Source organism: Parasteatoda tepidariorum, chromosome 1, assembly GCF_982258835.1.
Source record: "Parasteatoda tepidariorum strain Cologne lab strain chromosome 1, Ptep-v5.0, whole genome shotgun sequence".
NCBI classification, from domain to species: Eukaryota; Metazoa; Arthropoda; class Arachnida; order Araneae; family Theridiidae; genus Parasteatoda; species Parasteatoda tepidariorum.
In genome coordinates this window covers 123,965,739-123,978,633 of record NC_141755.1, presented here as the reverse complement: position 1 = coordinate 123,978,633, position 12,895 = coordinate 123,965,739, and the positions used below count along the sequence as shown (strand labels likewise).

Here is a 12,895-nt window from a genome sequence, read left to right as displayed (position 1 = left end):
AATATATAAAATATATATAGATTTATTCAGAGTAAGTACCTTTTCGTGTCTGATTTCTTAAATTGATTAATAATTAGCACTAATTAGTTAGCATATTTGAGGTCACCTCCGAGAGCCATTAAGATAGAAAGTTTGTGAAAATCTGATCATTAGAACGAAAGTTATTCAGGGTAATATATTTTTTTCTTATTTTGCAGACTGTACAATCTGCATCATCTCTGATGATAATTACTCGGGTAATGTGTCCACTTATTAATCCTTACTTTTATTTCTAGGCTGCAAGGACCAGAAGGTACACCACCTCAATGATCCTCACCTCATGATGAAGGGGTAAAAAGGGCCACTTGCATCCCGACCTCAGGCACTCCGGCCACCTGACACGACTGCGACTCCATAGCAGTACACGGCTTAAGTCTTTGTCCCAAAGGAGAGTTCTTTACATAGACGAACTATAAGTTGCTGTCTCGTTTCTACCTGTTCCCGTGATCCTTTGCACTGTGAACACATTCGTTTTGTATAATGTAAGTGTCGTTATTTTTATTAATAAATTTTGTATTGAACTTCATTATTTAAAATTCCAATCACCACATTTGTTCTCTTATAATTTTCTTTGCAATTTTTACAGAACAAGTTGTGGTCTTTTTTTCCTGATAAGGAAGAGCGATGACGTTGATTGAGGTTAATAATGTGATAAACCATAATTCAGGTACGAATTTTATTCTTGTGTTATATGTTTAATTTTATGATCACCTGTTTCAAACAAAGATTAAATTGAAGTTTCACTTCTCAATGAAGATTCAAAAACAGTCTAAGTTTTTGCTCTAGTGTTGCAATAATACTATTTACGCTTTTTTTCTTCGTTTTTTTTTGTAAAAAAAAAAGCTCTTAACCTGTTCTTTCTGCTGCCTTTTTTTTTCTTCTCTTGAATTTTGATGTATACAATCTTTTTCATTAATTTAAAAACAACTTTTCTTTTTGTCCAAATAACTATTCGAAAGAAAATCAGTAATATAATTGCGTGGTTTTTATGTCCTCTTCTGAGAATTCCTCCTATGACAACCTAACGAACAGAACAATTTTCAGGCAATTTATAAAATGCTTTCAATTGCAACAAAAATAATAGGAAATCGGTAACTTTAATTTGATCAAAAAAAATTTTTGTTTTCTTGGCCGCTAAAATTGGCCAACACAAGATTCGCTGATTTTTGATAAAATAATCAAAAGTTTGAATTTAATATCGAATTTAGAAAATCGATATCCCAATAAATTTTTAGTTATCTCTCCGCAAATAAAGATATAATAATATTTAAAAACTATAATAATTAATATATTAAAAGATATAATAATAATATTCAAAATTAATTTTAGCTAGTTTTCAGCGAAAGCAAATATATATATATATATATAAATTTTGGCTCCAAATTTAAGCCCAGATTACGACACTGTTAACCCATGCAGGATATTCGTTTGCCCATTTGTCAAAAAAATTTTGGATTGAAGGAAATTTTAACTATGTTTTGACTTGCAAAACACTTCATTTTAACTTCCAAACAGTAGCCCTGGGTAGGACATTATTAATGCGTATTAATTTGCCTAAAATTTGTGTTATCCCATCCTCAAAATGATCTTATATAACAAAACCAAACTGTAAAACTTTTCGTCTCTAAAATGACAAATTTGAATTTTGCCTTCAAATGTTGGTCCCCATGGTAGTAAACCTTTATCCGTGTCTTCAAAATGTTCGTCAATTGCAAGCTTTCGTTAACAAAGTAGCAATAAAAGTTGGCCTTTTCTAAAAAATTCCAAAGATTTTTTTTTTTTTTAAAAAAACTTCTTTTATTCAAAAGCAAACTTTTTTCGGCTTTTTCATTTTTTACCTTATTGTTCTAAGCCAATGAGTATAAACATATTGTCTATTGTAATTAAATTGAGATTATTGATTACTATTCATTAAAAGCTATAAGTAAAAAAAATTATGTTACAATAATGCACTAGACGTCTAATGCTGCAGCTCTCAAAATTACCTGTTAAAACAGCATGTTATAATAGATACTGTGACAGAAGCAATCACATACTATATAAAATGTATGATGATACACAATTATTAGAAAATATATTTTCAGGTCTTCAAGCTTCAGAAGTTTAAATTTTATTTGAAGTAAAACTTGAATTTCAGAAATATGTGAATAATTTAAGTTTTTATTAATTTATATACATGAAGAGCAGTGTGGGAAAAAAATAATAATCGAACCACTCTGAATAACTTTTTCTCCCAATGATCGGATTTTCACGTTCTAAGATTCAAACTGTTTCCCAGGGGTGCCTTCAAACGAGGTATTTTGTGCGAACTATATTTAAAGTGACATAATCAGACACAAAAACGTTCTTTCTTTGAATAAGCATACCTTTTTTTTTTTTTAACGAATTTGAATTTCTGACAGTTAAAATACTGAGGCTTGCCGCAATCATCCGCAATATAAAAATAAATTAATAATACGACTGTACTAGTTGAAATTTTTACTGCGCAAATAAACATTAGTAATAAGGATATTTTTCCAAGTAATTTTTTTTTTAATTCCTAGATGAAGTTTCTAACTTTTATTTCTTAATGGTACTTAACACAAATAATTAAAATTGTAGTAATATATAGTGATGCATTTTTTTGTTGCATTTTGATCTATTTACTTTAAAATCTGCCTAAAATCGCTCATTTCATATTATATACACATTACATATTACATAAAACATATTACATTAAACATATTACATAAAAAATATTTGTTACGTTCTAATTCATACAAGTTGTACTTCTTATTGCTCCTGCTTAAACACTTTTGAAAAAATTCTGCTGATCCTTTTATCAAGAATTTTCTATAAAACTCTAAAGTTTATTAAAAATACTAATAAGAATATATTTGGTTGCAACAGTTTGGAAATGGATTATTATAATTTTGAGAATTTTAAAATTATTGTTCTTAACTCTTCTAAAGTATACTTCCGTTTCTCTTATAAACTAACGATTTTCAAATCATACTATGTTATATACAGTGCCCTAAAAAATATATCACCCTGAATAACTTCTGTTCTAATTATCGGATTCGTTTGTCAATCTTAATGGTTCCTGGGGGAGGGGGTGACCTCAAATATACTAATTATTTAGTGGTAACTATTAATTAAGTAATGAAATCGTACACAAAAGCGTACTTTCTCTGAATAAACATATTTTTTTTACTTATTTGGATTCTTACCCTATATTATATAGGGGACAGCCGCAATCTGGGAAATATGGTTCTCATAGTTTGGTCAGGAGAGCGATCCAAAGCCCAGAGACCTTAATGTTAATTTCCCTTTATGCGTCTTTATTCATATTTTTAGAACTAAGTAATCAATTCAAAAAAAATTATCCCCACTCATAAAACCAGTTTACATGTAGTTAATTTCATGCGAAAAGTAATTTGAAATAATTATTTATTATTATTTAATTCATATATGGATGAAACAATTTTGAATTATAAGTCGGGGATGTTTTTTTAAAACCACTTTCATCTGCATATTTTACCATTGAAAAATATAAAATTACAAATGTTTTTACTTAGCAGAAACAGAGAAAAATTTATTATTTTTAAAAAAATAATTTTGTGACAACAAAGAAATATTTAATGGTGACAATTAAATGTGGTTAACTTAAAAAGAACTTGACTTACACACGAGTAGCATAAAGTTTCTTTTTTTTCGCTAGTAACAGATAGCTAGTCCGTTTTCTTCTTATTTATTTATAAAATACGATGTTTCTTTTTAGTTGTCTAAAAACTGATGCGTAATTTAGTAAAGGGATTTGAATAATACATTTTATTGAATGAAAAACATTTTATTCTATGAATGTCTAGTTTTGTAAAGTATGTTTCTGATAGAATGTGATTATACATCAGCCTTTCTTAATTTTATATTTAAGTTTGTTCTTTCAATAATTGATGCAATTTCAATAATATACATACGTATGCATAGATATGGAATAATATATTTAACAATTTCTTCAATACATATTTCATGATTATTAATGCGAATACGGAGTCAACATTTTTAAACACCTTAAAATTTCTCAACATCTTATATATTGTCTTAATCTTAAAAAAAAATAATTATCTGTTCACTCGTGTTTCGCTGAATTATTTTTAAAATTAAATGTTAACAATTCTCAAAATCTTATTCTTTATGCTACCACATTCTTTACGTTATTTTTTCAATAATTCACGAATCAATTTTTGTAGTACTTTAATTTAGGTTTTCCTTTTAAAGAAAAGATCATTTTTAAATTGTCAAGATTTTGTGAAAAGAAAACTTAAAATTATTGTCAGATAGATGAGAATTAAATGTTGTTAAGAAATTAAAAGGCATTCTGCTGTTTAAATTTAATCGATGCAAAACAGCTAATTATTTACTAAGCATACTATTTTTTTAAAAATGAGGATATTTATTGATTGTCTTTTTATTGTTTCTTATTTAAGTAATGAAAAGTAAATGCAGATATTTGCACAGCGAAAAAATTCAACAGTTTTTGTAGTATGCAATAAACAGTATACAATAAAACTACGTAAAGAATTTTAAAAGTTTATCTAATTAGAGGAAATAGTCTTCATTAATTTAATTAAAAATTTCATGTTCAAACATTATATATCTGGTTCAAGAATTTTCAAAATGTACTTCAAAATTACTAAAAATTTCTCCAAAATATTTAAACTTCAGAAATTTTTCCCATTATTTCATAGTATCAATTAGATCATAAAAATCATTTTTAGAATTTAGAATACATTTCGAAGTAAAGAACTACTTTTACATGATTAAAAACAACATTTACAAGAATTAAAATTTATTCACCGTCCCCTACCCCCAACATGCATCCAAACCACCTGAAATTGAAATATTCAATCATAAATTAAATCGAAATGACAGCAGTATTTTAAATAAATCAGTGATACAGCGGAATTGCATAGCGAATTTTGTGTATTTCAAGAATTTCGTATAATGAAAAGTGGGTAACTTTGGACCTCTTTTTGAAATTTTTTTCTTTGATACATAGTTTAAATTTCTGAATTTACAAAGTATATTTGAAAAACTTTTTTTTAATATAATAAATAAAACATTATGGAAAATATTTAAATAGAAAATTCTATGTTTCAAATTTTAGTAGAACTTGACATAACCAACTCTGATCGTAAATTTTAAGTAAAGAAATATACTTTAGATGTTTGTTAAATAAAAATAACTGTTACTGAAAAAAAGATGGTACATTTAGAAGGAAATAATGTTACATATCCGAGGGGTCTGCAATATTTTTTTAAATTACGTAGTACAAGATTAGGTATTTGGCGAGAAAAGTGTCGAAACTTGTATATTATGGTTTGTTACAGCATCTTGATTTTAGTGATAATTTATTTTTAAAAATAGTGTGTTTTTTTTAAAAAAACAATTGGCAAGAGAAACAATTAATCATGTCGAGCATATATTAAGAAAATCAAAATTTAACATAACTGCTATTGAGCAATTTAAAATTTTCTTTTTGTTAGTAGCTAAATGTTTTAAGGGCGAGCATAAGTATTAGAATTTAATATGACTTGTTGCAACGTGCGTGAATACTGTTTTGAATTATTATGTTTCTATGCCTAGTTTGGATTCGAATACTATTAAATAAAGATATAATTAAAATAGACGTTAAATATCTCTTACAATTCAGAAGTTGGATAAAAAAACGGTAATTTGTTGTTGATATTTCTTTTCTTTCTTAATTTGCGATGTCTTATTTATCTAAAGTAGGTAAGTCAGAGTTGCAGGTTATTGCAATGGAACTTGGCGAAGAAGTACACGATGCTTTTAAGGTTGTAGATCTAAAAAACTTGATTTTAAACAGTAAAAACTATGTAAAAGGTATAGCTGCCCAGCCTTCTTGGACACAGTTCCATAAATCACCTAAATTTTTTGGTTTTTGCTGTTTCACATATTTATCCACATCTATCCACAGCATCTCGATCGGGTTGAGATCTGGTGATTGGGAAGGGCACTACAAAACCTCAATTTTCTTGCTTGACAAGAAGGCCTTCATAGTTTTGCTCATGTGCTTTGGATCATTATCGGCTTGCATGATTGGTTTTCTTGAGCGAAGTTTCCTGTAATAAGGCAGAAAAACAGTCTTGATAATGTCCACATACACATGCTGATCCATGATGCCTTCTATTTTGTGAATTGGACCACATCCTGAACGTGTCATGGCACCCCACACCATCACCGAGTCGCCTCCACCTTTTACAGTTGATTTTGTACACCGTACATTAAATTCTTCACCGACTCGACGCCTCACATAACTTTTGCCATCGGAGTCCATTCTGTTGAACTTCGATTCGTCTGTAAATATAACTCGATTCCAGTCAGCCGATGTCCAGTTTCGGTGTCTTTTTGCAAAAGCTAATCGAGCTGCTATATTCTTCTTTGACATCAACGGTTTTTTCCTACATACGCGACCCATAAGCTGAAATGCCCATAAGCCGTTTGATGGTATTATTTTTTACGTGCTTGCCTGTTAATTCCCTCTCTGTTACGATGCATTATTTGGATTTAAAAAAAATGTGTTTGCAATTTTAAAAGTATTATCACATTTCAAGATAAAATAAATTATCATAATTTTTTGAAAAAAATTGCAGATAGTGTTTTAGGATGGTTCAAATCACAGTATTTAGCAGAAATAACAGTGCATATCAAAAATGTGGGATTTTATTTGTCCCCTTTGTTGCAAGTACTTTTAATTAACTTGCAATTTAATTATGAATCTCTTTTGTTATTTTATGCCAATTAATTAAACATTACGTAGCATATCCTAGTAGAATTTTTGTTTTCAAAAATATTAAATAACTTTTTTTTAGAATAAAGTACTTGTGCGATTTCCCTTCTGTTACGCCTGGAATTCAACTATGACGAAATTCACTGATTTGTTTGTTTTGATTATTATGCACGGTGTGTAGCGTTTTTAAAAAGGATTTTAGATTTTCATTTTTTAAAGGCCCTTAAAGGTGATTTTTTCATTGGGTGTTTTTAAAAAGTGCTTAATTTTCCCTTTTCGAAAATGATGAGTTTTTTTTTACTCTACCATGTCGCTGCATAATATGCAAAAGCGTATTTTTTACATTGTTCTATTCAACGTTTTCACAATTCATTCAACCACAATCTATTTCGGCATACCATCGGTCCATAGCGTATGAAAGCACCAATTATTTTACATGTTTGATGAAATACTGTGAGGTCTGCATGTGCAACTCTGCTGCCTTTTGCAGGAGATTCTCAATTTCAGACCCCTCCCCCTCCGATATCGGACCAAAAAAATCTCTTGATCATTTTATAAAGGCTAATATAATCGAGAAAAGAGTTCTTTGTTGGAAACTAGTTATTTTAGCATGATTATGTGAAGTCTTTAAAAATTATTTTGCATTTCGTTAATGTATATAGAGCTCAAAAATATTTTTTACGTGCTTAAAGTACTTAAAAGGTGCTTATTTTTCATTGAAAGATTTGGCTACGCATCCTGTTGTACTTCGTTTCAAAATTTTCATTTCAAATAATAACTATTTTAGCTATTACATAGTTTTTGAATTATATTAAGAATTTTTAATCAGCGTTGCCACTCCATAGGGATTAGGGGAATTAAAAATCAGCTAAAATGGCAGGGAAAATGCGGGGAATTTTGTATTTTTCCTTTCAAATAGGGGATTTTATTTCCTTTTAAAAAATTCAGAACTCTCCAAACTCAATATATTTAAGGCTATATTATATTATTTCTTTTTCTATAGCGTTATCTGTTTTATGTTGTGCTGTTTCTTAATTCTCCAAGTTTTTTCAGCAACTTCAGCATCTTTATCCGAATATAGTTCACAAGAACACAGTGAATGTGTGTATCCTCTTAATATACTGTGCATAATATGTGCAGGGGAAACATAAGGATTTTTTTCACAGATATCAGTGGCAACCCTGTTAATACTTTTTATCAGATAATTTTGCTTGTAGATTTTTAAAGAAGGAAAAAAAGTTTATATAAATTTAACAAAAAACCAATAAAATCAAATAAATACAATTTTTTTAATTACCAATCAATACTTAGTGAAAAAATTTCCATAAACTTTATGTATAGAAAAAATGAATGTATTTGTCTCTGCAGCTTGAAGAATTGGACATAGTGTTGTGCGACCACATTCAAAAATTATTAAAAGCAAACTTTAGCGCTGCTTGGGAAGAGATAACTGAAAAGAATGAACTGGAAAACACTTATGCCTTTAATCTCAAAACACTGGAAGGTAAGCTTAAATATTTTCTCATGGGAAATTGGAAGAGTTATGAAATAATTTCCTATCAATTCCTTAGTGTGTAGTGTTTAAATGTGCTTATTTTCCTTTTGTTAAAAGCCCTTAACAGCTTTTTTTGGTTTTAAAAAGTGCTTAATTTTCCCTTTTCAAAAATGAAATGTTGAATGCAAAGGCGTGGTTTTAACATTGATCTATTCAACGTTTTGCGTTTATTCAAACACAATGTATTACAGCGTACCATCAGTAAGTAGCGTATGAAAACGCCAATAATTTTACATGTTTGATGCAATACTTGCGGGTTCACGTGTGCGTATATTGAGCAGAGTTCGGTGAGATTCTTGCACTCTCATGTGCATTTTGCAAAATATTTTCAATATCAGGCTTCATATTCCATCTTCTGAAATCCATCTGAAACATCTCTCTATCTTTTTATGGTGGCTAATATAATTTAGAAAAGAGTTCTTTGTCAGAAACTAGTTATTTTTATCATGATCATGTAAAGCCTTTGAAAATTATTTTGCATTTTGTTAATGTAAATAAGGCTTAAAAATATTTTTTGAGTGTTTAAAAAGATGAAGACTTATAGCTGAAATTATAAAAGAAAATAAATTAAACTTTACAATGAGAAAAAAAAACAAATTTAAAACTATTAAGCATTGGATATTTATTTGAAAACAATATTATTTCATTTGAAAATGTTTTTTTAAAAAATGTAATATCTTTTGCAATGAAATTCAGTAGGTGAATTCCGGTATCAATACCTGCGTCAAAAAAACCTCAGCAGCGCCACACAAGAAGCAAAAAACAATGTATTGGAACTGAGATTGACTAAAAGTTTAGCCCATAAACACAACTATAAAAGCTGTCACATATTTAAAAAAAAATTTCAAACAGCAAAACCCTTTTACCCCTTTTATTAGACCTGAAAATAACTACCAGCTATGTGGCAAGTGAACAGAAAAAGTTGCGAAAAGTGTTAAATAAACAACTGCTTATTTTTTTCCAGTGCTTATTTCAAAATTCGTTTACCGTAAAAGTACGTCAATTAAAAAAATGCACTCTGAGAATTCAGAATTCATCAATTCATGGTTGAAAAAATCATGTGGAAGGAGAATTCTTTAACAATTCACTTATTTCAAAGTTGTAATATATACATTAAATACATTTTGACCTCCCCAATATTTTTAAACAACGTTCCTTAAAAGTCAGTATGAAGTTTTGTCGCATACTTATTATTTTAATTATTCAATTAAATTTTTATAGCCTTAGATTATTTTTAATAGGAATTTTTTTTTAAAAATATAATTTAATCGAAGTTAAAAAAAAATTTGCAACATGTGGCTTTTAAATGTCTTAAATGACATCATTTTGGATCTATTGACATCTGTCACCAACTCACTTAAGTGCAAACTTGATCAAGGTACAAAGCTGAGAATTGAGGAATGAAATTGAGGAATCATTAAAGGGCGTCCTAGAACGAATTACTAACATCTAAATGGTTACATTGGTGACGTTCAATTTCAAATAATTGTGTGTTGTCAACTAGTAATGATAAACGGAAAGTTATGTTACAAGTTCCAATGGGATATTTTATTCCATTTCAATGATTTATGGTAATAATATTAGTTGGACTTAAAAGTCCCATAAAGGTACATGAAGTTTTATACAAATTGAAAGGTACACAAAGTTTTATACAGTTTCAAAAATTTATAAATATTACTTTTTAAGGGATTAGATATGATATGAGGATAACTTCATTCAAATTAGGCATGATAGTCTTAATGATGAGGATGGCACATAATTTGCAGGTATTTTGCGATTCACCCTAGCTCTGGTAATAATGTGATTTGCTAATTCTTTTCTGACAAATGGGGGGGGGGGTTAGAAGCAATGCTAACGCAGGACATTTTTAGGTCATAAATTGTAATCTTTAAGTCAAAAAATAAATAAAACTAGTTTTGGTGATATTTTTAACAAGTTTGCTAGCGAAAAAAAATTGTGGGCCTAATGATTTCTTGCAATGGGCTATCGCTTGAAGGCGAAATCCTAACCTCTTAATCATAAGAAAATTAAAAATTGCTTCTTCCGTAACTCGTTTTTGGTAGATAAAATAGCATATACTTGGGCTAGCAATTTTCTACGAGGTTCAAACGTTTGGTCTCAAAATTCAAACTTGTTGTGTTTCTAGTCATGACATGAGAAATAACATGAGACGTGCAGAGATAAGAATGTAAATAAGGTTTTGGTAGAAAAAATCATTAATTTTATATTGGTTCTGCAGAACTTTTAACCTAGTTGCTAAAGATTGGTGGCAAGGTTCAAACTTCTTCTTACGTCATCAAGTAGCTGTTTTTATTGCACTATATCTTTTTATGTGGCTTGCCGTACGAAACTTTTGGGCAAACTATTTTCTATAATACGCTGACGTTTCTAATCAAAATTCAAACTTGGGGTTTCAAAGACGAAATTTAACCAAAAGTAATTTTTGGTTTAAACTTTATATGCTTTTTTCGCTGAGCAATATAGGACAAAATTAGTAATGCTTTGTTACCAGCCAGTGGCATTTTTGTAGGGGCAACTTTCTCAAAAATTTGAAATTTAAAACGATTAAAATAGTTGCTTATATTATTTATGTAAAGCCTTTCTCAAAATATCCTTTAAACTACGCGATTCATTTCTAAAATGCAGAATAATGTTTCCGTACATTTTATGTTATTTTAAATGAAATTTAAGTAGAGTATAAATAACTTTTTTACCTTATAAAATTTAGGGTTCAATCTTTTAAACCAGTAATACTAGTTGAAATTTGTTTTAGTTTAGAATAGTAAAATTTATTAGATACTAAAAAAACAGATATTATTCGGATTAATACAGTGAAATATTTCATTCAATTATTTTTAAATATCATCAACCATAAATCAAAATTAAAATTTAATGCGAAATTAAACTTTATTTCGAAATGAATCTTTGATAACGAAATTCAGTTTCCCTGAAATACTGATCCAGTGTAAAATAAAATTGTTTCATTATTCAAAAATGAAAAATAAGTAGATTCTAAATTGACATGAAACTTATAAATAGATCATTGCAAATAAAACATGTAAGAGAAAGAATAATACAGTGAAATATTTCATTAAATTATTTTTAAATATCATCAACCATCAATCAAAATTAAAATTTAATGCGAAATTAAACTTGATTTCGAAACATTAACCTTTGATAACAAAATTCAGTTTCCCTGAAATACTGATCCAGTGTAAAATAAAGTTATTTCATTATTCAAAACTGAAAAATAAGTAGATTCCAAATTGACATAAAACTTATAAATAGATCATTGCAAATAAAACATGTAAGAGAAAGAAAGGCGTTCAGAAATCGATATTACTGTTCAAACACTCTATAATCCAGTTATGCAAAAGTTTCGTGTATTCGAAAACTGTGAATCTCTATTTTTTTAATGTTACTCAATCTTCTGGAGAAAACAAAATGCTGCGTCTTACAGCAAAAAAAATTATGGCAATCAACGCTTAAAGGAAATTGTAACTGTAAGGCGAGAAAAAAATATAATAGTTGTACCGAAATATCATGAAAATTAAATGAATTGAAATTATTATATACAGGGGAAATAGTAAGAAGAATATACAAATACCTTACTTAATTTACATCTATATTTATTAAACATTTTGGAACAAATTATCTGCGTTTCATGTTAGCTTACATAATATACTAAAAACAATTGCGATAAAAAATACAAAAGTTTACATTTATAAGAAAAATGAAATGGCAAAATAAAATAAAAACGCAAGAAATAGAAAAAAATATACAAGGTGTTTATAAAGTCCCGGACACATTTTGATGTTTAATAACCCATAAAATATTAAAGATAGATTAAAATTAATAACATAAATGGTTAGATAAACTCAAAAAGTTTCATGACCCTTGTCAATGAACTTCCACGTCTACCCCCTTCGTCGCACGGAGAATATCAAGTAAATGATCAATTTCACGCCAGGTAGCGGCAAGCGTTACGAGTTATTAAACATTAAAATGGGTCCAAAATGGGTGTTTCTGGCATTGTTAATCGCCATAATGTGCACATATGGGGATCTGAAAACCCCCATGAATACCGTAGAGACAAAGGGATTCCCCAAAGGTTAATGTGTGGTGTGGACTAATGCACGACCGAGTCATTGGGCCTTTCTTTTTTACAGTAAAGACGGTTTCATCAGTCGTATACCTAGACATGTTGGAAAACTTCGTATTTCCACAACTATAAAAGTTTCAGCCACATGTCTTCTTGCAACAAGATGGTGCACCATCTCATTGGGGTATCATCGTTCGTAGTTTTTTGAATGACCATTTTCCAGGAAGATGGATTGGACGATTGGTCCAATTGCTTGGCCACCCAGATCACCTGATACAACGCCGCTGGACTTTTTTCTTTGTGGATTTATAAAGGACAATATTTGCAGGAGGATCGTGTCGAACATTGATGACCTAAAAGCCAGAATTACAACCGCAATAGTCTCTGTGGATGTCGACATGCTTGCCGC

The 12,895-nt window shown here is 29.1% G+C and overlaps 1 long non-coding RNA gene across 1 annotated transcript in view; it reads left to right on the top strand.

Moving 5' to 3' along the window:
* The first annotated feature begins 275 nt into the window (after positions 1 to 275).
* The window catches only part of LOC147816879 (uncharacterized), a 29,098-nt gene continuing 16,478 nt past the window's right edge, over positions 276 to 12,895 (top strand). Inside the window, exons 1-3 of the long non-coding RNA XR_015429352.1 lie at positions 276 to 521; positions 626 to 706; positions 8,198 to 8,333. This is a non-coding gene — a long non-coding RNA (uncharacterized LOC147816879). The remainder of the gene's footprint in view (positions 522 to 625; positions 707 to 8,197; positions 8,334 to 12,895) is intronic.